Source organism: Lepisosteus oculatus, chromosome 3 (genome assembly GCF_040954835.1).
Source record: "Lepisosteus oculatus isolate fLepOcu1 chromosome 3, fLepOcu1.hap2, whole genome shotgun sequence".
NCBI classification, from domain to species: Eukaryota; Metazoa; Chordata; class Actinopteri; order Semionotiformes; family Lepisosteidae; genus Lepisosteus; species Lepisosteus oculatus.
The window spans coordinates 55,672,976-55,697,006 of NC_090698.1; the positions used below are offsets into that span (position 1 = coordinate 55,672,976).

At 35.3% G+C, this 24,031-nt stretch overlaps 1 protein-coding gene across 6 annotated transcripts in view; it reads left to right on the forward strand.

The window, feature by feature from the left end:
* pam (peptidylglycine alpha-amidating monooxygenase) overlaps window positions 1–24,031 on the forward strand; it is a 121,949-nt gene that overhangs the window by 8,570 nt on the left and 89,348 nt on the right. The window contains exon 2 of one of the 6 annotated variants that reach the window (XM_015367021.2): window positions 5,250–5,337. The exons of the other annotated variants lie outside the window; for them this stretch is intronic. The gene's annotated coding sequence lies outside the window, so the exon portion shown is untranslated. The remainder of the gene's footprint in view (window positions 1–5,249; window positions 5,338–24,031) is intronic. 6 annotated transcript variants of the gene reach the window in all.

Below are 24,031 nucleotides of genomic sequence, written 5' to 3' on the forward strand. Positions count from 1 at the left end.
TGCGCTACAAAAGGTTGTGGCAACGGCACAGAGGATTACAGGATGTGATTTACCATCAATGGTGAGATCCACACCATCCGCTGTCGCAATAAAGCCCAATTCAACATTCAGGATCCCAACAGTCCCAGCCACAATCTGTTCTCCCCCCTGCGCTCTGGCGAGCGGTACCACACTATTAAAGCAAGGACCACTGACTCAAGAGCAGCTTCTGTCCCACTGCAGTATGCATCCTCATACTGCACAAACTGCAGGGTCTCAGACTCAATACATATCTGCACTCTGCGCATAGTCTACCCTTTTTTTTTTCTCGGTCTCACTACTGCATATTTATTTATTTTTCCACAACATATTTATTGTTAATGTTGTCTACATTGTGCAGTGTTGTCTGTTGTACTGTGTATGTCCAGAGAGATCAGCGCAATTAAGAATTCTAATCTACGTGTACATATGGCAATAAACTACTCTGCTCTACTCAAATAAAAGAAATAGGTTTTTAAGTTACCCATTTTCTTTGTAAGGGGAATTCCTGGAAGAATAAAGTAGTTTGTGTAGTTTATAGTTTCTGGAAAACTATGTATGAATGTAAACTGTGTGAAATAAGAGACGTACTTGCAGAGTTGAAGAGTGTCACTTAGGTGCAGTTTTTCTTAAAATGGAAGGTTACGAAAAATGATTGTCCTCAAATCCATCTTTATATCTCATGCTATACAGCCCATACTTTTCATTTCACACTCTTTGCTTTTACGCATATTTATAGTCACAAGGGATATAGACAATGTTTTTCATGGTGTGTTACATGTACATACAATATAAATTTAAAGGAATATGATTTTAAATTAGGAAAAAGCATAAGACACATACTGTAGTACTACAACATTATGGGGTACACCAGACCAGAAGTCAGTGACCTTTCAGAGGTGGCCTGCCAAGAGTTAACTTCTGTTTACAGAACTGTGTGCCAGTTAATGTCAATGACAGTTTTGATTAATTAAAATGCTTTATTAAATTAAGATGCATATCATACCATTTAGTGAGATCCTTTCATTTGCTGAGTTCTTCAGTCTCAGGCTTGTAGTTTGATACTTTATTAAGCAGCACACAAGCCTTTGAGTGTTCAGTTCTTAACCACCTCCAGAAGGGAAAAAACTGGCATAAGGGAAATGTACTTGTTTATAGAGGTATGTAGGTCCACATGCAACTTCTTACTTATTACGATGCAGTCTCGGTTGCCTCAAGTCTGAGCTGCAGATCTTTAAACCTTGAGATCCAGGTTTAGTTTTGTGCATTGTGATTCAGTGAGCTGTATTTTTGAAATCCTCAAAACCTATCCACTAAAACACTGTCAAATCCACGTTGCTGATATCAAAGTTGTAAATCCTGAAATCTGACAGAAACTTCTGATGTATGGTTTGCGCATTCCAGTCTCGGCAGCATTGCCAGTGTAATGTTTTGACAGTTCCTTAAGATGTCGGAACGTTGAGGTGTCGATGTCCTGAGACAAAAGTGTCAAGTTTCACAAGAATTGCCTTCCAGAAACAGTCTGGTCTGCAACCTACACAGACTTCATTCAGTGATGTCAGGTAGAAACATTAGGCGCGTAACCTATTTTTCATCAGGCAGGTTGGGAGAGTTTTAACCTTCTTTGGATAAAAAGGTTTTGGTTGCATCAAGACAGTTCACAAAGCATGCCAAAACCTTCCCTTGGCTAGGGCAGCGGACATTGCTGTGAAGCGGAGTGTCCATCACTTCAAGCAGAGTTTAAAACTGCCCAGGCAGATTGAGTGACAGGAAAATTCCCGACTGCTCTGTTGTTTGTTACTGTTATTACTGTTACTTATTCTGGAGATGATTGTACCAATATGGAGTAAACCAATATTGGTGACAAAAAAATCTGTACAAAAGTCCCCTTTTGTACATTTCCCATCTGTAAATAGTTTGTAAATATATATTTAAATATATATTATATATTCTTCCATCTCTAAATAGCTATCAATGTTTTGCAAACATTTTTTTTTTATTTTAGCTGCGTTCTGTGGCTCGATTTTTCCTGACACAGGAGCTGGTAAAGAAATGTCATGACTTTCCATACCTCGCTATGGCCCATTTAATTCACTCAGCCTTGTCTGCCTCGTCCTTTGTCTGAAAATATCGACACTTGACGCGCAACATCATTTGTACAAACACAGAGCACCAACAGAACTTATCTCGTTACGTTGAACAAATTTATATTCATCTCACCAATAGGGCAGAATAGGGTGACCTTGTATCTTTTCTTTCCTCGGACCAACCATTTTGTCCACATGAAAGTGAAGGTGCAAAAACAATTCAAACCTATTCATTTAATTGGGGAGCATCATTTAGAAATTGACAGAGCAGTCAATCATTGTTTTTATGGTTATTTGTTTTACTTGCTCCGTTTGCTGCTAATTATACTTTTATCGCACATGACGCTCATGATCCCTGACTCTAACACAGAGTACATAATATGGGAAAGGAGAACATATTGTTGACGTGTCTAGCTCATAATATAGAAAAGGAGGACTTATTATCTTTTTGAGCAAACTGAAATCTTTATTATTGTTTCCATACATTGTTGAGGCAGGCTGGTAAAGAATTATTCTTGCTTTTGTTTATGTTGGATGATCGCAACACTGTTTTATGATCTCTTCAGTTTAAATTTAATTTCTGGTCCTGTTATTTCACCATGTTTTTGTAATGGAATAATTTAGTAGCCTTTAGCTTTCCAAAATCGGATTCTTCAACATTTTTATTAAATTACACAGCACTTAGAGCAGGTTGTTTAAAGAATGCTTCTGTAGTGAGTCTCCAAGCATTTTGGTATGGCAGAATCTTTGCCAGTATGTTTTATTTTATTTCAGCTCCTGAAATGAGGTAGGCATTTTGCTTTTTGTAAACCCAAAGTACAATGTCTTCTTAAAAAATATTTAAAGAATGAATCTATGTTACTTATTTTTAAAATGTTTTGTACATTTCCCATTTGCAGCATTTCTTGGGTTTATTACCTGTGTAGTGGAATTATTTTTAAAGAGATTTTTCTTTCTATCAAAGCAAGAGTTGACCACCTTTGTCTTGTCTTTTTAGACAAATGCCAGAAAGCAACACATTTTTTAGACACTTCATCTACTAGTTTTCTTCACACACAACCAACGAAAAGACTTTTCAACAAACAGAGTGATTTAAAGTGTGTAAATATATTGTATGCTTTGTAGTAAACGAAGGAAGGTAAAGTACCAAAACGTTTTGTAGACTGGAGTCTTGTGTGTCTCTGGTGAATTCTCAGTAAAAGACAGTTACTGTAAACACTGTTTAACTGTTCGGCAACATTACAAGCATTCTCAATTAACTGCAGAAGATAAATGTGATTGTGAAAAGATTGCCATTGCACTTTTGCATGTGTCAGTGCCATACAGTTGAAAGGCTGTCTGCTGATTTATTCCTTGTATCATTCTGTGTGATACACCGCATCGCCGTATAAATGATTTGTCTACCTAGTCATGATGGGTCACAAATATTTACTGTACCTGTCCAGAGAGACAAAGTGAGTTGTGCGGTTTTAGATTAAAAAATAAAAAAGACAAAGAAGTGTAGTCTAGCTGTCATTTAAGGAATACATATTCATGCGGTTATCTTTTATACTAAGATCAATACAACCAAATAAAAGTGCTGCTGTATATTTCCAGAGCATTTCATCAGCTCTGTGTATAATGGTCTTTGAGGTTATTACTTAACCTTGACACAAAGGTTACTTGTGCTCACTGCCTTGCTAAAGTAAAAAAAATAAAAATGTATTTCATTTTAGCCAGTATCCCTATACGTCTAGGGATCCACTTGCATAATGACTTGTGATATGAAACAAATTAAACTTTGTAATCTTACGTTGATGTAACCCAGCAACACTGTTAAAATAATTTGTTCAGAACTGCTTTTCAAAATTAATCTAAGACCAAGGAACTAAAACCGTTTTAATCATTCATTGCAACAGAGTAGAGTAGGCGTAAAAAGCCTCCCCTTATACTGTAAGTACAATGGTTTTACTGGACTTTTATTAATCACAAAAAAAAGAATGCAGTATGGGATGTATTTTTTACCAGTGTTTTACTGCAGGGAGGATATCTGATACTGTAATTGTGTTGTGATATATTCTCAGCAATTCTCCTTTTTTGCAGCTTATTTGAGAAGTTAAAATACATTAATATCAATAAACTAATTGCTTATTATTTCCTTGCTAAAGTGGTAATGCTATAATCAAAAATCAATCAATGATAATACATTAAAGGCCCAAAGGAATTGAACTTCCAGGAACTGGAACGTTAATTCTTACTGAAAATCTCTGCCTTTGAAATAAAATACAGTACCTGCAAAAATATGACACTGGTTACAGCTGCACTTCTCTGTACTGTATGTGAGCTGTATCTACTGTCAGGTTTTTGCAGGTGCTGTTTCTAAGTGGTTCTTTTGTCATTATGTGATGAATATAAATAGTTCTGGAATTTCTTGAACACATTAGTAATAAAAATATCACTTATAATAAATTGGTTTATTTGCTTTGTTCTGTTATGTAAGAGATTATCTGGAGGAAGCTAGGATTAAAAAACAATAATGCTTCAGACGTTTGTCCTGCTATTTTGCGTATTCAGCATGGTGACAATCTGTTAAGTATAGTGCAGAATTATGTAGTTTGTTATTTTTTAATATGTTTTCCTACATTTTGTATCTTATTTATCACACATCCAGACTAAAAACAATTTTTGGGACTCTTTAGTGGAGGCAATGTACAAAAAGTCACGTGCATATTTCATAGAACAAGCACAAAATTGTTGGTTTGAATCCATGCATTGACTGTCTTTGCTTTGGTTCACCATAAATTATCTTACACAATAATACCTGCATCTTTTCCATATGGTGAATATCGTTGCCAGTTTAACTAAGCAAGTACAAGACCAAAAATCCAGAAAGAGCATTGTAATTCTCTCATGTCAAACATGAAATAATTTAAACAAAAACGGTCTCTTCTGTTGTTTCAGAGCTGAAGCTGTTGCAACAGCCCACATTTTCTTTATTAAATGTCATAGTCTTATAGCTATAACCCTAGGAAGTTGTTAAAACAATTAAAGGCTCTTGGCTGTTAGCGCATGGAATGGTTACCATAGTATCCTCTGCATCCTAGGCTTCAGTGATGATGTCAGTGAGCGTGCTGGGCTAATTCTAAGCATCTCTCTCTATGCCAGTGACTCACTCCTAGCAGAAGATCAGAAGTCTCCCCTCTCGGTTCATTGTAGCCGTTTGCTGTGGTTTAAGGCACAATGTGTCAGCTAGGTAAGCTACTTATGATAGAATTATTCCTATGTGCTTTTCCTGTTCAAAAGTCATTTTAGGATCTCTTTTTGCAGGAAGAGGCGTGATGATATTTATTTGAGTTCTTTTTTAGAACGATTTGTTATGGTAGTATTTCACTTGCTTATATAAAGTTATCTGAAACATATAGTTAGTATGTGTTACAGTACTTCTGCTACAGATATTAAGCTAGGGTAAAGTGTGCTTTTCGTGTTTATGATTGTATTAAACCGTAATGAATGAAATGCTGTTATTTTCATGGGAACAGCAGGTGCTTGTTCTGTACTGTCTGCATTAAGGACTGATGTAGCAGTCTACAAAATTGATTCATTTCTTGTGTGTGTGTGGAGCATCAATAGCAGCTGATTCAACACAGAGGTTTCCTGCATGGATTTAATTGTGCGATTGATTGATGCTTGTTTTTTCTCAGGTTTGAATTTGATTGCAGACTGCTGAAGATCAATAGAAAATGTGTGCTGTAGATGTTTTAATGACATCTCATTTTATTATTTGTGAAACTTTTTAAAATAAAAACAGTGGTCAGGGGAGTGATTTTAAAGTAGCTATTTGGCAATAGGGGTAATGTTAAATTGGCTCATTGTTTTTTTTTAATGCACACTGTATTACTAGTGTGTAGTTATCGTTTATAATTATTCTGGTTAGAAGAGTTCCTTGTTAAAAGAGTTGTGAATTTATCTTTTAAAACATTACATTTCAGAAATATTTTTAAAGAAAGTATTTTAAAAAAAATGAAAAATAAACCCATTTTAGAACACATACTGTATACAGTAGCATATTATAAACATCCGAAGTGACTCGACATTTCATTACAGTCAATTATGCTGATACCACTCAGATTTGAATGTGCTTATGTCACAGTTGACTACACATTTTAACCAAATGAATGCATCATAAATATTCAGTAAAAAGACAGCAGGCATGAATCCTTAATTCGATCGTAGTTCCTTACAAAGCAATTTTTTTCTGCTTTATAGCCTACTCTTGAAATTCTGCCTGACTTGTACCAATGCAATTAATCTGTTGTGTTTTAAAATCAGACATGCTTTTATGGGTTTGTTTATTATGCAGGTTTTGGGCTGTATGCTTTTTACGCTATTCTTTAAAAGTTTATTTTCTCATACATTCTTTTTTTCGTATTTCTAGATCCTGTTAAAAACATGAAACTGTTCAAGCTTTTGTCATTGCTGTACAAGCTAAGTAACTATTTAAACAGATGTTACAGGAAGGTCTTGGCTAGAGGCTCCATCATAATGACGTGATGCAAGTTAATAGCTTAAGACTAGGAGGATAAATTAGAAAGATGGCAACACATCTCAGTGTTTGCTCTAACTTCATTTTCCTGTTGGTGATGTAACATAGGCTGCAGTCAGGTTATGTCATTTATGCAGAATAGGCCTTGCATTTATTGTGGGAATACAACTTGTTTATTTAAACGTAAAATAAATCATGATGGTACAGTACATTGTTTTGTTGAATTATAACTTAAGCATTTTAAATGCACAACACATATTACATTTAATGCAGTATTTTTAAATTTGAAATGGCCATGTTTAGTATTGCATTGTCTCCTTATACTACAGCTTGAAAATGGATATCATACATGGACAGCTGTGTCACCAATAGATGTATCCTTGTGTCTTCTGTTTGCAGCCCGTTAAGTGTAATAGGTAAAAGTGATAGTAAGATCTGTAGGACCAATTGACTAATTAACAATATGTGTGATCCAATTTACTTTTACTTTATACAAACTTTTTTTTCTTTTTAATGAAATCAATGTAAGATTTTTTAATTCTTTCTTAGTTTTATATCTTCAAAGAAAAAACTGATGTAGCTCATACTATAAAACATTAGCCTTATTTTCTTGAAAGTAAAAAGGAAGAACAGCAGCAGTAGTTTAATAGATAACTGCCTGCTATACCAGGCTGCTGTCATCTTTTTTTCATGATTATTTTTTTACAATACATATATTTATTAATTCATCTGGCATCTTTCTGGGCTCATTACATACTAGTTAGAGCTAGTTATAGGATGTCAGAACTAGTTACTTGCACAATTCAATTGAAATATGTCAGTTTGGTATTGTTTTATGAAAGATGCTGACATCTACTGTATGTTCTGGAATTCATGTGTTTTTTCTATGTAATAAACAGCATTTTTTTCTCTTCTCTTTAAATTACTGTAATTGGTTCAATGTGTTGCTTTGGATGTAGATGGATCGATTTGACTTAATAACATAATAGCAGGGAGCTTGAAAAAGCATGTGCTAAACATCACCACCTGTTGTTGCAAGTATGCAAATAAAGCACCTGTAATGTTATTTTCATTGCACAAACTTTTGACAAAATTCTAACTTCCAAGATGTCAGCTTGTATTCATCTCGGCAGGGGTGTGTCCTCAGGCTGGTGTCACTCACAGATGCAGCACAAACACCAGCTGTAGGCGTTTCAATAAAATCAACATAAAATCAACATTAGATAAATGTGTTTCTCTAGAAGCTGTGATTGACATTAAACATACATAAAGCTTCATTTGTCACAGACATCCTAATTGCTTTCTAAGATCAAGACAAGCAGAGGGAGGCTGTTGGTTCCAGCATTACATTACTGTAGTGGTACGTTGGGGGAATGTATTTGAACCTATATCTTGTAATTATTGCTGCATGAATTAAGCTAAGGAGATACAGTAATCACATATTTTATTACAGCTGTTTTTAAAAAAAGCTGAACTCCTACAAAAAGGGACAATGAATGCTGTGTTTGTGATGTTTTGTTGACATATCCAGGCATAAACCAACAAATTCTCAAGAGCCACTGTGCTGTCTTGCCATGATGCAGTGTGTTTGTTGCACAGCATCTGAAGAGCGAATGTTGTAGCAAATAACTTCTCCTTTCCACTATGGTTCTGTCGTGCGACAAGACATGCTGTCTAGCCAATCACTTTAAAGCTATGCAGCGTGCTTTGTGAGCGTTTGAAATCTCGATGAGCGTGACGTTTGAAAGTGATGTTGGACTGTATTGCCTTACCTGACCCGACAAAACAATGTGCAGTTATGTCTGCTTTTTGAAGTCTGCACTGTTTTCAGTGTGCTCTTACTTTTATCATTTAAAAAAGTAGCCATAGATTTCAAATATGCTAATTAATTAAACATGCAACCCGGAGATCAGAATAAATATACTTTGGACAAAAGCAAAGATAAACCATTGCATTTCTGGGCACATCCTGTAAAGTCTAAGGCCATGTAGATACAGTATTTAAACATTTATTTTTAATTAGCTGTCTTTTTGTCTTGAATACCATGAATTAGGACTACCCAATCATTTGTGTTTCCAGTTTTTGTAAGCTAGAAAAAAATACAACCTAAAGTAAATTAAGTAGTCAGTATATCCAGCCCTGAGGTCATCAGGGTTGGAAATTCAAAAGCTGTATTCTCTGTCAGAGGCATCATTAAGCAAGTTGAATGTTCTATTCAGCCCGCAAGTGAAAGCAGGCAATTAAAGTGAGAGAAGACAAAGACTCTGTCTGCAGTATAGATTGCATGTGGGCGGGAGAGATGTTAGATTTTCCATGTTGTTGTCAAGTTAACCTTTCACCTTAAGAACTGAGCATACAATTTGGTCCTGGTTTTAAAAAGGTTTATTAGTTGTGGGCATGGTGGTCTCTGCTTCACAGGGTAAGGGAATGAAATGTATTTCAAAACATCAGAGATTGTGTTTTTGTAAAAAAGTGGGAAATGAGTTTGACCAACAATCTAATTGGCGACTGATGTACTGTATGAATACTGTGAAAACAGGCTAGTGTTTACATACGTTAATAAAGGAAAACTCAACCATTTAGTAAACAATAGTGTTCCCCCTTTTAGTGGCAAGGTGCTCATTATCTACTATAGATGGCAAATTATTGATAGAATATAATATCGGGACGGAGGGTTTTGGGAGGCTACCCAGTCATGGTGTTGAAAGTGATACATTGCTTCTTTCAGTAAAGGGCTGGATGAAATCCTCTGTAATTAATCAGTTAGTCTCTGGCTACCCAGAGGTTTAGAATGACCAAACGGCCACTTCTTTTAGCATCTTTTTCATGCCTCTATATTTAATCCTCCTTTCACCTCTATCATGTATTAATTCCTCGTTTCACTTCTGTCTTGTTCTCTTCATGACTGCGAGTCTCCATTATTGGATATTTATGCATTGTGTAACCTGGTAGATATGGATATTACAGTGCTTGATTTTATACATGAATCGTTTTAAGATTCTGATCCGTGTATTTGTAGGTATAACAGAAACAGAAACCTTTTCAAGTATATATTTTATAGTATATAAAACATTTTTGCATTTGTGCCTTCTTTGCAGTATTTACAGCTTTCAAAAGCGTACTCTGATAATTGATGTAGGTAAGTATGCACAGCTACTGTAGGTGTCATAGCTTTAAAATGTCACCACAGCTAATCATCGCTGCAGTAATCTTGTCAATGTAGAGAACTGTTGTGTAGAGAATTGTCTTATGTCTACAGTAATTGTCATGCTTCTCTACTTTAGTTATTAGATGCCTAAATACTCGTGCTGACTAGCGATCCACATCTAGTGTTATCAAAAATTGTTAAAGAAACTCTAGATTAAGCATAGGACGCCCTTGTTGAATGACAGTGGTTCAGTGCTGAATGGTGAAGTACTCCGCCAGCAGCCCCTTCCTTGTCCTGCCTTAAGCAATTGCAACGTAAATTTTTTTTCATGAATTTGATGTCTGCAAGTGCTGTCTTCGTGCACATCTAAACCTAAAGAAAAACATATTTTCAACGAAACAAAGGAAAATAACTGTGGTCAGTTATGCCATTGTTGTATCCCTTTGAACATTTATGATCAGCAGAAACAAAGTCCTAACGAGACATGAGCACCGACCCTGCCTGACTTTAAAACAGACCTTCATAAAATGTCACACATCATATCCTTGTATTATAGTGTGGATATACATTTTTGTAATTGCCCCCCAAGAAGACTTTTTCTGTATATTCACTTGGAATTCATTAGGTGCATGGATGAGATCATGTGCATGTGAATGGCAGCAGTTAAACAAATTCCCCATGTGATGGTGTTGTGCCAATTGATGTGTGTTTTACAAGGACTATAACTGTATATTGGCTTGCATGTTCACAGCGATGAGGACACACACAAATGCTTTTAATAAAATTTTGCAATTCTAGATCACAATGCTGTCTCAGTCTACAGATTTCTCAAATGTATCATTTGACATGCCAGAGCAACCCCAGTAATTGGGTCCAGTATTCGTTTATGTCAGCATTTGAAATGTTATAATTCATCTTCCTTCAGTTCTTAATCAGGCCATGACTCTTATTTAAAAGCAACTTTGCAAACTGGCTTTAAAATGATCTTTCTGAGGTTACTGTTAAGTATTTGATTCAGAATACTTTTAACACCCATATTCTTCCTCACAATAACAGAAAAGAATCCACCCAAGCAAAAGCAATTTGCCATGATGTCACAAAATCAGAAGAGGGCACTAAAAATTTCTTCCATGGTAGCAATGACTTTTCCATTCATGTCTCTTTAAACTTTACCCTCATCTTCCAGAATCTAAGTGTTAAACAATTAATTGTTTACAGAAATTAATCTTTGTGTATTAGTATGAGTGGTGCTGTCTTAGATATACCAATCTCTTACTTTTTTATTACCTTGCAGAGCAGATGCCCTCAATCTGGGTCACTTCCAATGTAAAAATGTGTCTTAAATGTAATATAGTAAACCCTCTGTTTAACAAACTTTGCTTAGACAGACTTCGGATTTAACAGACAAAATCTGCTAAATGGGTATTTTGTCTGTAAAATCCAAAACACAAGCAATAACAGAGAAATGCACAAATAATAAAACTAGGAAAACATAAATACTACATACTGTAGGTTTAAAAATTCAGGAATATCATTGGGCCCTGTAGGGATAGCTCAATTGCATATGAAGGGTGTTGTTCACTTTTATTCAGTATATTTATGACATTTAAAAAAAAAAGACCTTGTATATTTCTCATAACAATATACATTGACTGTGTCGAAAGTGATTAAAAAGTCAAAAGATACATATTATTTTCTCATGTTAGTTCTCATGGACATTTAGCAATAATGGGCACTCTTTCCTCTAAATAAACGGAGGGTTTACTGTGCAAGGAAAATTTTCAGAGGTACAATACCATTTGGTAAAACAAATAATTAAAATGCCAATAAAACTAGCAGAAACTGGACAGCCAATGCAAATATCATGGAAATAAACAAAATGGTGAAAGTTAAAAGTGATCAGTTTGGATAAAGAACACTAATGTAAACACACTGTAGATACTGTACATTCACTTTGTTTATAGTAAGTGCAATTAGTAGGTCACATTGCCAGTTTGAGAACTAAAAACATTAGTGCAATAGTTATTGAAGCATGTGGTTGAGAGCTGATGGATCAGATATGTTGTCTGAAGTGGCGCCACTCAAAGTCTGCCAGAAGAGGAGTGGAGAAGGTGAGAGGGCATGTACTGTAGGGAGAGATAAGAGACTGAAGACAGGCAGTAGCAGAGTGGTTGAGGCAGTGGTAAGAATTAGGGTTTTGAGCTGGATATGGGATATGTTAAATCTCGGTAACAAAAGAAATTCATTATTATATATATGATATAATATATAATAATATATATTATATATAGAAATATATATATATATTATATATATATATTATTATAGGAAAATTTGGACATTTCCAGTTAAGCACAAAATCGCCATATTGTTGCAAACTTAAAATAACAATATACTCACATTCGCAGTTTACCACAGATTGAGACGTGATGCGGCCCTTCCTGCTCACTAGTCACTGTAATAACTAATGTAATGTGTCGTACAAGCGAATAAGTACAGGTTGTGCAGCAGACATTTCACCCCGGAAATGTTCCAAAGTGATCTGCATACAGAGTTAACAGGTAAGCAGTATTTGTCAGCAAATCTCAAAATCTCAAAATCAAGAGCAATATTTGTATTGGATTAAAAGAAATGTATTTGCAAGCCTGCTTGTTTACAATGCAATAGAGCCGCTTCACATCACTGGAGGTTTTGTTGTCTCATTCTAAATTGCGGAACATGGCACTGTGCATATACTGGGAGGTTTTGTCTAGTTTGTGATGTAAATTGCAGGTTTTACAAGTTATTTTATATATTTTACTGTAAGTGTGGTTTGAAATGCATTCATAAATGGAGATTTGTTCTAAACCTAAAATATAAAAATGGTGTTGCCAATAAGGCAGCTTATCGGCTTTAACAGGACTTCTCTTGTAACACCGATCACTGATTACACTGAAGAATTATGTCCTGAACATTAATCTAACACAAACCTTTACTAATGCTGATACTTTATTAAAATCCTCTTGCTTGCATATGTTTAATGACATTCTCACGTATTAAGTTTGGCCATTTCCAATTGTTCAAAATGTTTTTGGAGCTCTCCAGACTCAGTGAGTTCAGAAAGATAAGCGGTATTGAAAAAATGACATCAGAAAAAAATTGTACTGGAGAGTTGAATCAGTCAGTGATACTTTCTGGACTTTTAATGATGTGAATGAACTGTACAAGAAAAGCGGTGATACTGGACCTCAAGCCACACTCAGAGGTATTATTCTTGCAACACTAGCAGGATAAATAGTCTGCTCTTGAGAAACCTGAGGAGTATTATAGGACTTCTTAGAAGTAGAAGTCTACAGAACTCTGGATATCGTTATTAAGGAGCTGCAAGACCTTTTCTGAAAATGACCTGCTTATTTCAAGGCCCTTGCAGACGTTCTGTCTTCTGAGAGCCCATCAGTTCATAGTGTACAGTACAGGCTTTTTCTACCACTTATAGTATCAATCAACAAGACTTGATTTCAAGATATCAGAACTTTTCCTGGATGTTCAAAGACACTTTTGCTGACAATAGCTTAGAGAAAGAGTGCACATGGAAGGAAAAAAAAAAGATAGTAGTTCTTTCATGAAATGGCACTGTGTGACATCCTTATGAACCCGTTGAAACACTACATTTACCTAACTATCCCAGTGACTACAGCATCATCTGAGAAATGCTTTTCTTCTTTGTGGCAGCTGAAAACTTACTTGAGGACAACAATGACAGATGATCGTACAGTTTAGCCCTCAGTTTAATGGAATAATAGAGAGAAAGGTGTGTCCATTCTTGCACATTGTCCATTAAATCACAAATGCCATTTTTGAAATCCAAATACACAATATTATATGACAAAAAATACATATATAGTTTATATGCTTACTTGATCTTTTTAGTTATTGTTTCAACAATTGGAATCAACCCTGTCAATGAAAATTGTTCCTTTGCATTTTAATCATAAATATACAAACTAGTTAATGTGCCATAAATATACTGTATAAAATTGGCTAAATCTTACGAAACACAATCCCGTCGTAAGCTACTGACCTACCACTTTTAGACACCATTCCTATTCATGAATTTAAAATTCATGTGTAATATTTATCTTTGTTTTATTATTTGTGCGTTTTTAAATGTTATTTGGAAAAGATGCTTATTGGACACCAGTATTTCTGATTTTGCAGACATAATTTCCCCATAGCAGATTTTTTCAAGTAAATCTCACATCCATTAATGCAAATTCCATTAATCTGAGGGTTTACTGTATTCTATCCTATTTCTATATATTCTATCCTAGTAATAATATATACTGTAGATCAAAAGAAGACATGCTTACCGGATATTGTGACAAGATTTGTCAGTGTTGACATCTACTATTCTTCTCACAAGGTAAAGTTACTATTTGAAATAATTTACATTTGTTATTGACTACCTAAGATCAGAAAGGTGCTTTCTACTGGAAGTCACAAGTGTATGTAGAGTATATTATGATTGGAATTGTACCATGTGACTAAGCAGGAAGTTGGTGTTTTCAAACGAAAACATAAGCATTGATTTATGATGAAGAAATTCTCAAGTTTACTCATTAGTGATGTGGTTGTTGCCATTAGAAAATGTCCGACGAGTATTATATTTTTCTATCTAAAGTCAGTAATATACTGCATTAAGTGGTACCTAAGTTACATTCCGTTAAAACTTTAAACCATTGTTTCTACTGACCTTCAACACTTTAAACTGTGCCCCCTTCTAATAACAGACACACATTGCCTTTGGATGGGAGTGTGTCAGTCAGGTTGAGATATGGGAAGAGACTTGAGAAAAAGAAAATGTGAACAACATCAGCATACAGATTTATAAAAAAATTTAGGATCTGGGATGATCTAGGGAGCGCATGTACAGAGGGAAGAAGGGGACCCAGAACAGACCCTTGAGGCCCACCAGTGTGAAGAGAGAGAAAGGAGTGGTAACCAAGCCTTGACAGGAGATATGAATAGATACTGTATAAACAAGGACACTTAATAAAACCTTGAATAAGCAAAATGTTATAATACCACAAAAAAGTATAAAATAAAAAATGTAAATGACACATTTTCGCAGTAGCTAACAGTCCCTTGAAGAATGCAAACATTTTTTAAAGACCAGTCTATTTCAATTAGTGAGAATACATACCAGTCTGATATGTATTCACTGCTTGCTATGCACTGTGATGCCATATGCAACAATGAAAAAACTCCTTTTTTCTTAAACTTTACTATGCAGCAGAGTGGAACCTGACAGCAAATTGACAGTAAACCACAAGTATTTTGAGAATATGCTAGTTTGAAACAAAAATATTTATCTCAAAAATATTTATTTAATGTGTTTTGTCTATATAACAATTATAGTAATGTAGCATCACAATGTGATACTTTTTTACAACTGCTATCGATGTGACCATGTTCCAGTGGAATGCTCTGTGCATTAAAATTTGTGAATAGTTGAAGGGATATTCTCATAGGATTTTAATTAAAAAATAAAAAATGTTTCTCTTAAAGTGGAAATTACTAAAATTTCCTTTTGAAAAATGTAGTACAAAAATGAAAATTATAGCATTATCTGCTGACAAAGATGGCAAATTCCCGCACAAAATTATAAAAAATATTTTTTTCCCTAATTGTAGTTTATCTTCCAAGACTGCCAAATCCCAAACCATGACCAAACACATTTTGAAAACTTTCAGACTTCAGTTTGTTTGTTGTGCAAAAAAACAAACTCTGGATTTCTTGCTGTTGTGTAGCAATCTGTGCGTGTTGTTCATGATTTTGATGCTGATTAAAAGTTTCTCGCCAGCCGTCAAAAATGAAAAGTGCAGTTTGCCAAAATGCTGAACTGGCTCAATCTATATTTGTGTGTTGTGTATGTGTAAGTGAGGTGGAAAGGCCTTGAGCACAGTCAGTAGTACAGTTAAGGCAAGCCCTATTTAGAAATGACCCTCTCTGCTTATTAGAATGCATCATCTGGAATTGGTGTGACAGTGTGGAAGACTTCATTTTTCCAAAGACTGTTTTAATGGGGAACTTCAGGAGTTTGCCAAAGAGCAGTTTATGAATAAAAAATGTATTCAGTGTTGCGAGCTGCTTAGCATTTTGATCTTTTTCAGCTCTGTGTGTGTGTTTCTAAAACACACAGTGTTTCTGTTTTCTGTTGTCTCTTCAATTTTGCAATTTCAGGAAAGAATACATTTTTGTACTCATGATTCTGTTCAGGATACTATCTGCCCTATTTTTTTTAAATACTTAAATCCTAAAGTGCCAAGTTTTATCTTCAAATGAGGAAAACATTGTGTATTTGTTATATACTTTGGGTCCATTGTATGTCAAAGTAAAAATAAAAGGAGCAACTTAGCATTCAATATTGTATCAATTTAAATTGTTTTTTGTATTATCTTTGATCTTCTGTGTTTCTCTGTAGACTTGTTTTGATGGATAAAATCAAACCAGAATGATACCATCTCAAGTTTTGTTGCTGTTTAATTTATTATGTATTCTATAGTTTCAACCACTTGGGAAATTATTGTTTAAGTGGTTATTTAATTGTTTTCATGGTTAGAAATTGCCCCTGTTGTACATGTCACTACAGAGACCATCTCAGACTAGAGGGAAGGCTTTGCTGTTTTGCAAGAAAAAGAAAACAAATCTGCAGATAATTCCTACAATGTGCTATCTCTATGGGGATAGTCATCATTTCTACATAAAGATTTTAATTAAAAATAAGAGTTCTTAAGACTGTTGTATTACTTTAAATTTACACATTATGGCACAATTCATAATGATCATTAATATAATATTTTTCTCTTTAGTAGTTATGATTAGTTACAGTATTTCCTTTTCTCTTATTTTTTTTTAAATCCGTGGATCTTCATCATGCAGTTTGACTGCTGTTGTTGGGAGAGTAAATCAGACTATTCTTTTTCTGGAATAACATCTGTCCCTGGAACAACTGATCAAACTACTGCAAGCAACTGCAATGCACATTCCTTTTGAATACAGGGGATTTCGTGTACACTTATTTGGATTTTACCATTGTTCAATTTTCAGATGCTACAGACTTGTAATAACTGAAAATACAATTAACACCTGTAAATTATCACAATTAGTTGAATAATATGTGAAAAGAATGTGATAGTTGTTGATACTTGAATAATATGACCTTTTACCCCTACATGTGGAAAAATCAGAGGCCGTCACTTCTCACTTGCTTTTCCACAGTTCATAAACCCACTGTACTGTATTTTCTTTTCATTACTTTCCTATCATTCACCCAGACCCCCGCAAAAAAACAATTCATAGATGTACTGCTGAAAAGGTTTCTTGGTTTCCATGAGTCAGCAGATAGTCAACCTCAGGAACTGAAAATGCCCCACTGTAAATCTGTACCGAGGATACAAACTACTGACATCAAAACAACAGAACGTGTACCTTAGTAACTGTAGAAACTACCGTCTGCAATCAGGTTTCAACTAGAACAATCAACAAAAAAGAAAGAAATGGGAACTAAATCAATATATTATGAAAGTGCATCAGAAAATTTCAAAGATATGAAATTGGGACAAGAACGAAAGGGGGTGAATTGTTTTAAGTATTTAACACTTTATGCAGATGTACTGTAGCAGTGCACTGAATGAGTTTCCGAAGTGACGTCACCCCCCTCTGAAATAATAATAATAATAATAATAATAATAATAATAATAATAATAATAATAACTTGGACTTATATAGCACTTTTCTGGACACTGCACTCAAAGCACTTTACAGGTTAATGGAGACTGCCCTCCAACACCACCAGTGTGCAGCCCCACCTACACATCTTGACTGTGTAGAACTCTGCCATGACAGCGACCTGGCCTTTGATGTATCAGAGTTATCGGCTGTGGGATATGCCGGAGTGGAGTGGGAACGAATGGCATTGAATCCTGGCAGGAGCGGGGGAGGGTTTTACTTGTCACAGTCTCTCCTTAACTTGATAAGGAATTAACATTCCCACAATGACTATTTATTTCCTTATACTTCTATTCGGTCCATTTTCTGCTAATGCATTCTTCGTTTTTCACTGGCAAATTGATTCCACTGCTTCAGTACTTCTTTTTAGTAGGTTGTCTAACCTAAAGTAATCTTTTTCACACATAACTTCTGCTAATCTTTAATTAATAGAATTAGTCGAATTTTTGCTTCTCAGGAGATTTAAAGGAGAGTGTTACAGGTGTATTGTTGTGTTTTTAATTCAAATTAGTTTCTGTGTGTAAAATATGCAAATATCTTTGATCATGAACATGATGTACATGTTTGAAAGGCAGGTGCTACATGTTATGTCACTGGCAGTGAAGATCACTTTATGACTTACTCGAACAGCTTTGCTGAATCTGCAAGTTTGCAAACTAATGGATGTTTCAGTCCTTCTTCAGACCGGTAGACACGTTCTATTCAGTTCTAATTCACTTCAGCTGCGATTTTAACCATCACAACTTGTTCAGGAGCTAAACTAGACACAATTCTTGAATTTATTATTAGTTTGATTCTGCTGCTTGCAGTTTCAAGATGACAAGTGGGAAAAAGTCCATTTTATCTTGTGACAGTTCCTATGCTTAGTATGCGATACAAACTAAAATAAAATGCCAAATGTTTTATGTCTAAAAGCTGTTTTCATTTTTAATATGATGGCACATGGTGTTTTTCATAAAATACAAGATCACACCATCCATTACATTTTTGTAGCAGCTGATAATTATCCTTTCTTTTCAGCAGAATAAAATAATTGTCCTAAATTACCATGACCTACCCCAAAAGACTAGTAAATATTTTGATAGACTAGATTAATAATGGCACATTCTAGAATTTTCCTGTTAGGAACAGTGTGGGTGAGATCGGTGGTATAGCCAGCCCACACAATCATATTGTCATTGCTGAGATTTATTAATGTTGTGAAGTCAAATGAATGTTGCTTGATCACAGTAAAATGTCAAATAAACCTATAGGAACTAGGAACAGTATATGACCTTTCCCAGATACCGAAAGGAACTATGGGGAAAACAGCCCTCAAAATGATATGACAACAACTGTTTCCTTTTTAAAACATTGTGTACTGTTCATATGTGGGTGTGGTAGAGTAGGGAAATACTTAAGGAAACCTCTTCAGGCCCTGAATATGTTCCACAGCTGTGCATGTTTAGAAAGTCAGCTGTGCATTGTTCTGTTTTTAGCAGTGACAGTTTCCCAAAGAACAATCATGAACACGTACGGTACAAGTAGCTAAGACTGCACTGTTAATAATACAAAATACTGAAAACATTAGGTCTTTCTAACTATTCCATACATCATTTACTTCTTAAATACAGTACAATGAGCTCTTTTTGTTAATGTTAAGGAGACAAAGTTGTATCCTGGGCTGAAATGTATTTTAAATACTTATATTTTTTTCAACAAACCTAATTGCTGTGTAGTTTGTGTTACAAGACGCAGGGATCAACTTTAACTGGTCTAAGAACAATACACAAAAGAAGGATTACTTTTATAATTGACTTCAGGGTGCCAGCTGTTGTTTCTAGCTCATTGCTGCCATGACATGCATACAAAAGTGCTTTGAAATATATGTGTTTTCACAGTAGCTGCTTAGGGTCTTATGAAAAGATCTAATACAGCGAGTTGTATGAAAATGTCCCTGCAGAGGAGGTGGGATGTCATTAAAAAGGCCCACTGAGCACTTGTTTTGTGGTTGGTACAGTATACAGTATGTTTTAATCACTAATACAGAGGCAATCGCAGAAGTGCATCTGAAAATTGTGTAAAGGTACTAAAATGTGAAATTTTGAATTCAATGAATGTGACTAAGCCAGTGAGCCCCAGATCAATGCTGCTTAAAAACCTCAGGTTACTATCAATCTTCAGGCTTGATATGGTTTCCTAGAACATCTAACGAATTGCAGTGTTGAGTGGAATCTGAGAAACTATTAAAATAAGACTAAATTAGATTTGGTTGTTTTTCTTTTATTGAAATTGTTCTTTAGAACGAAGTAGAAGCAAGGTGCCCTGTACTAATGTACTCCTATACTCCAGCAGCCATATCACCCTGCAACTCACAACTGGCAACCCACTGAAGCTAAGCAGGTGTGAGCCTGGTCAGTACCTGGATGGGAGACCTCCTGGGAAAAACTAAGGTTGCTGCTGGAAGAGGTGTTAGTGGGGCCAGCAGGGGGCGCTCACCCTGCGGTCTGTGTGGGTCCTAATGCCCCAGTATATATACCTTCGGGTGAGACGTAAAACCGAGGTCCTGACTCTCTGTGGTCATTAAAAATCCCAGGGCGCTTCTCGAAAAGAGTAGGGGTGTAACCCCGGTGTCCTGGCCAAATTTCCAATTGGCCCTTACCAATCATGGCCTCCTAATAATCCCCATCTATGAATTGGCTACATCACTCTGCTCTCCTCCCCACTGATAGCTGATGTGTGGTGAGCGTTCTGGCGCACTATGGCTGCCGTCGCATCATCCAGGTGGTGGTGGAGGGGAGTCCCCATTACCTGTAAAGCGCTTTGAGTGGAGTGTCCAGAAAAGCGCTATATAAGTGTAAGCAATTATTATTATTATAATGTAAAACCTGTTGGCCTGATTAGTGATTAGACTGGGTTGGTCAGGTCATTTGTTATTTGTTTTGTTTACAGTATGTATATTCTCCTACCTTGTTTGCAAGCTCCTGATCTTTTGATTTTTTTGTTTAAATGTTCTAAAAATAATATAACCATTTTAAAACGGATTGTGATGTCATTGCCTGAGTTTTACAAATGTCTTAACCACAGATGTCACTACAGGAAGGTTAGTGACACTGCACCAAATCTCCTCTATTTATTTATTAACTAGGGGAGACATGGTTTATTGCTTTTGGTTGAACTCCAAACAGCAGTCAAGATGAGCTTTACAAAGCAGCTTAAGAGCTCTGCCACAAGAAGAGAGGTTTACATTTGACAGCATTTCTTTGAAATGCTTTGATACACCCTTCACCTTTCTTCATTATCACTTCGTTGGAAGTCACATCGGATATACTGTATTTCCATTCCCAGTTATCTGCACCTATTGCCTTTGTATGACAGTGTGACCAACAACAAACCTTTGTACCTCAGTACCACCCGATACCGTGTGTTTTCACCTCGTTGTGGTAGTTTTCCTCTCCTTCAAAAGAACAAAGAAGTTCTCATCTTGGCCACAAAAAAAAAAGAAAAAATCCCTATGCTAGGGGCTGAAGTATTTAAAGAATTTGAAATGGCAAGTGTAGCAGAATTTAAACAAATCAATGCAAAATGAGAAGAGATAGAAAAGAAAAGTTGACATTAGTCTTGCAGGATTGATTCTTTATAGAGGGACATTCTAGTAAAGTTTGAATACTCCCAAATTAAGGACATGGCATGCACCTTAGAAAGTTACATGTTCCAGAATGCAATTTGATATGGTTGCTGATAACAAAGGCATTGTACATTGTCTGGTGCTGCTGGTGTGGAGTCATGTCAGGTTATTTAAGGTTTTCACAGCTCTCCTGAGCAAGCGCTACCCTTTTGAAGTACTGGTTTTTAAGACTTTGCAGTGTATACAGTGATAGTCAGATGCAATCTGAGCTGTAGATGCTGTGGGACTTTCACTGTAGAAAAGAGGTACTTTGAAATAATGGTGAATTGGACCAAATTAACAAATTTCAGAAAACCACAACTGACAATTATAATTTTTTATGTGGTAATGGAGCTGGAATCTATGTGCAATATACAGTATGTCATAATGACAGGACACTCAAGGATGTTTCATAAGTAAATTGACAACAAACTGACAGCACACAGGTATGGGACTCAGAGCAAAACAATCATTTGCAGTGATTGTAAATTAATGAAGCATTTAGAATTTGTAAAATAAAGACACAGTACAGTAAAGAAGGAATGTATGTGATAGAGAAATAACTATAGACCAGAAAATGGCATTTACAGTATATGTGCCAGCTAGTGTCCCAGTGGGTAAAAGAAACAGAGTAGGTTAATGGAAAGCCAGAGAGAGCAGACGTGTGTACCATTTACTTTGGAACAAGGTGTGAGCTGAGGCTGTTAACTGAAAGTGGTGGAATTGTGAGTGAAGGTCTGACAGCTGAAGGAGAAGCCCCAGATCCACACAGGAACATGAGGGTCTGTAGATCTCAGAGTTAATTAGGAACAGCGTTGGAGAGGGCTCTGTAGGTTAGAAGGCCTGACTATGATTTAAATGCTGGTGTTTAGATGGTGTTGATATGAAATAAGCCACAGATTCCTTTTCAGATTTAGAGTTTAAATTTCAGAACATTCCTCAAAAGAAATGTGTTTTCTGTTGCTGCTTCCCTATTGCCAGCATTTGTTCACAAAAATGTGCTTAAGAATAATCAGTAAAACATGCAACATCAGAATATTCTGAAATACAGTGTATTTTGTATATTTTGCAACTAAAAATAATGCCTTAAATACATTTAAACAGCACAAAACAGTAAATTGCACTTTGCTTTTATTTCAGCAAGATTCTTTGTTGGTCAAGTGAGTCAACTGGAAAACAGATCAAGAAGTCACATTTGGATTGCTTTTTTGGACTGAGGTGTAAGGTATATAAGCCAACAACACATGCCAAATAATTTGAGTCTGTGGTTTTAATAAGACTCTGTAGCAGACCAGAAACCATGTAGTGGGAGTCTTAGTCAACATGTTGTCCCATGTGTCTTTCAGCCCAGTGCCTATCCACCACCTCAAAGCAAAGGTTCAATCATCCATGTACCAAGAGTATGTTATATTAATAGCTAACTAGAGTAATATTAATAGTTTTTATAAATACAAAACATTTTTTTCTTAAGATTTGCATCTGTATAGAATCAGATTTATACATTCAGAAAAAAATGCCTAAATTAAAATGAAGCATGTTTATGACATGGAAAAAAAGAATACAAATGAAGGTAAATCTAGAATATTATCACTAAGGTGCATATTGTCACTTCGGTCTGATAGTAACACCTAATGGAAACATTTTGTCAGGATTCTGACTGGGCTGCTGGTTGTTCTATAGACCACACTTAACAGTCATGAGAGTTAATCAATCCAGCCATTACTTGTTTTAATAAGATTCTGATAATTATGCCATCATGTGGGAACAATGGAAATTGTTCATTTTTGTGTCGAGAGCTAAGCGATAAACAGCATGGTAGTTTGGCACTCAATTTTAAACACATTTAACTGGTACAAAAATGTTTGTGGTGGAACATCCTACAGACCACATGTGTACATCGGTATTTTCTTCCAGACTAAACTGAGATTTTTGTTGCACCTGCATCTGCTTGTTGTCTGTCATTTAATTTAGTTGCTGTTTGTGTGCTTTTTTATTGCTTGGCCTACATTTTTCAAAAATATAATATTAGTGTTCATGTAAACCATTATCAATGAAGCCAATCAAAATGTTCTTTAAAAGTTTTCGAACTGTTTACAGGAGAAGAGAAAATCTGAGTAAATCCTCAGTTTTAATAGTTCATAAAGTCCAGTGTCCTAATGCATGTTTTTTTTTTATTGCACTTGTATCATTCCTTTCAGTGTATGTGGAATTTACTTTCATGTTGTTTTTCAAATCCACACATGTTTCAGAAATAATTTTCTGTTTTCCTCTCTGTTTCCCTAAAAATAGTTACATTTCTTTTTTGAGACAAGTAGAACCCTTGATTTTGAGTTAATGTGTGGGATCTAGTGTAGAGGTGATATATTAACATATCAACATTCCTAGCAGGAGAACTATTTTATGTAAAATAAAATAAATGAAAATAAGTGTAGCTCTGATAATAGTATTGTTCTGTTGATAGTATTGCCCTCTAGATTTGGAGACAATTAGTGCTCATATACTTTTTTATGGTATGAACCCATTTGAATCAGAGATTATAGACTAAACTTTTGTATTTAATTTGGGTAGAAGAGAGACTCAAATGGATAAAAAAAATAAAACAATAAAGACACTATACAAAATCTTGCCCCACTCTAGAAAAAATGCAAATGATCTGACATGCATCGTTATAAGGTTTATTAATAAAAATGCATTTAATCACTGTTTCCCTCTATTCTTAAGTTTATTGGCACACTTTTAATTCATAGAAATTCAGCATAAGAAAATATTTTCTGTGTTGCTCATGGGTTTGCGTGTTTTGGCTCTGACATACATGGATGTTTTATTAGTTCACAAATAAA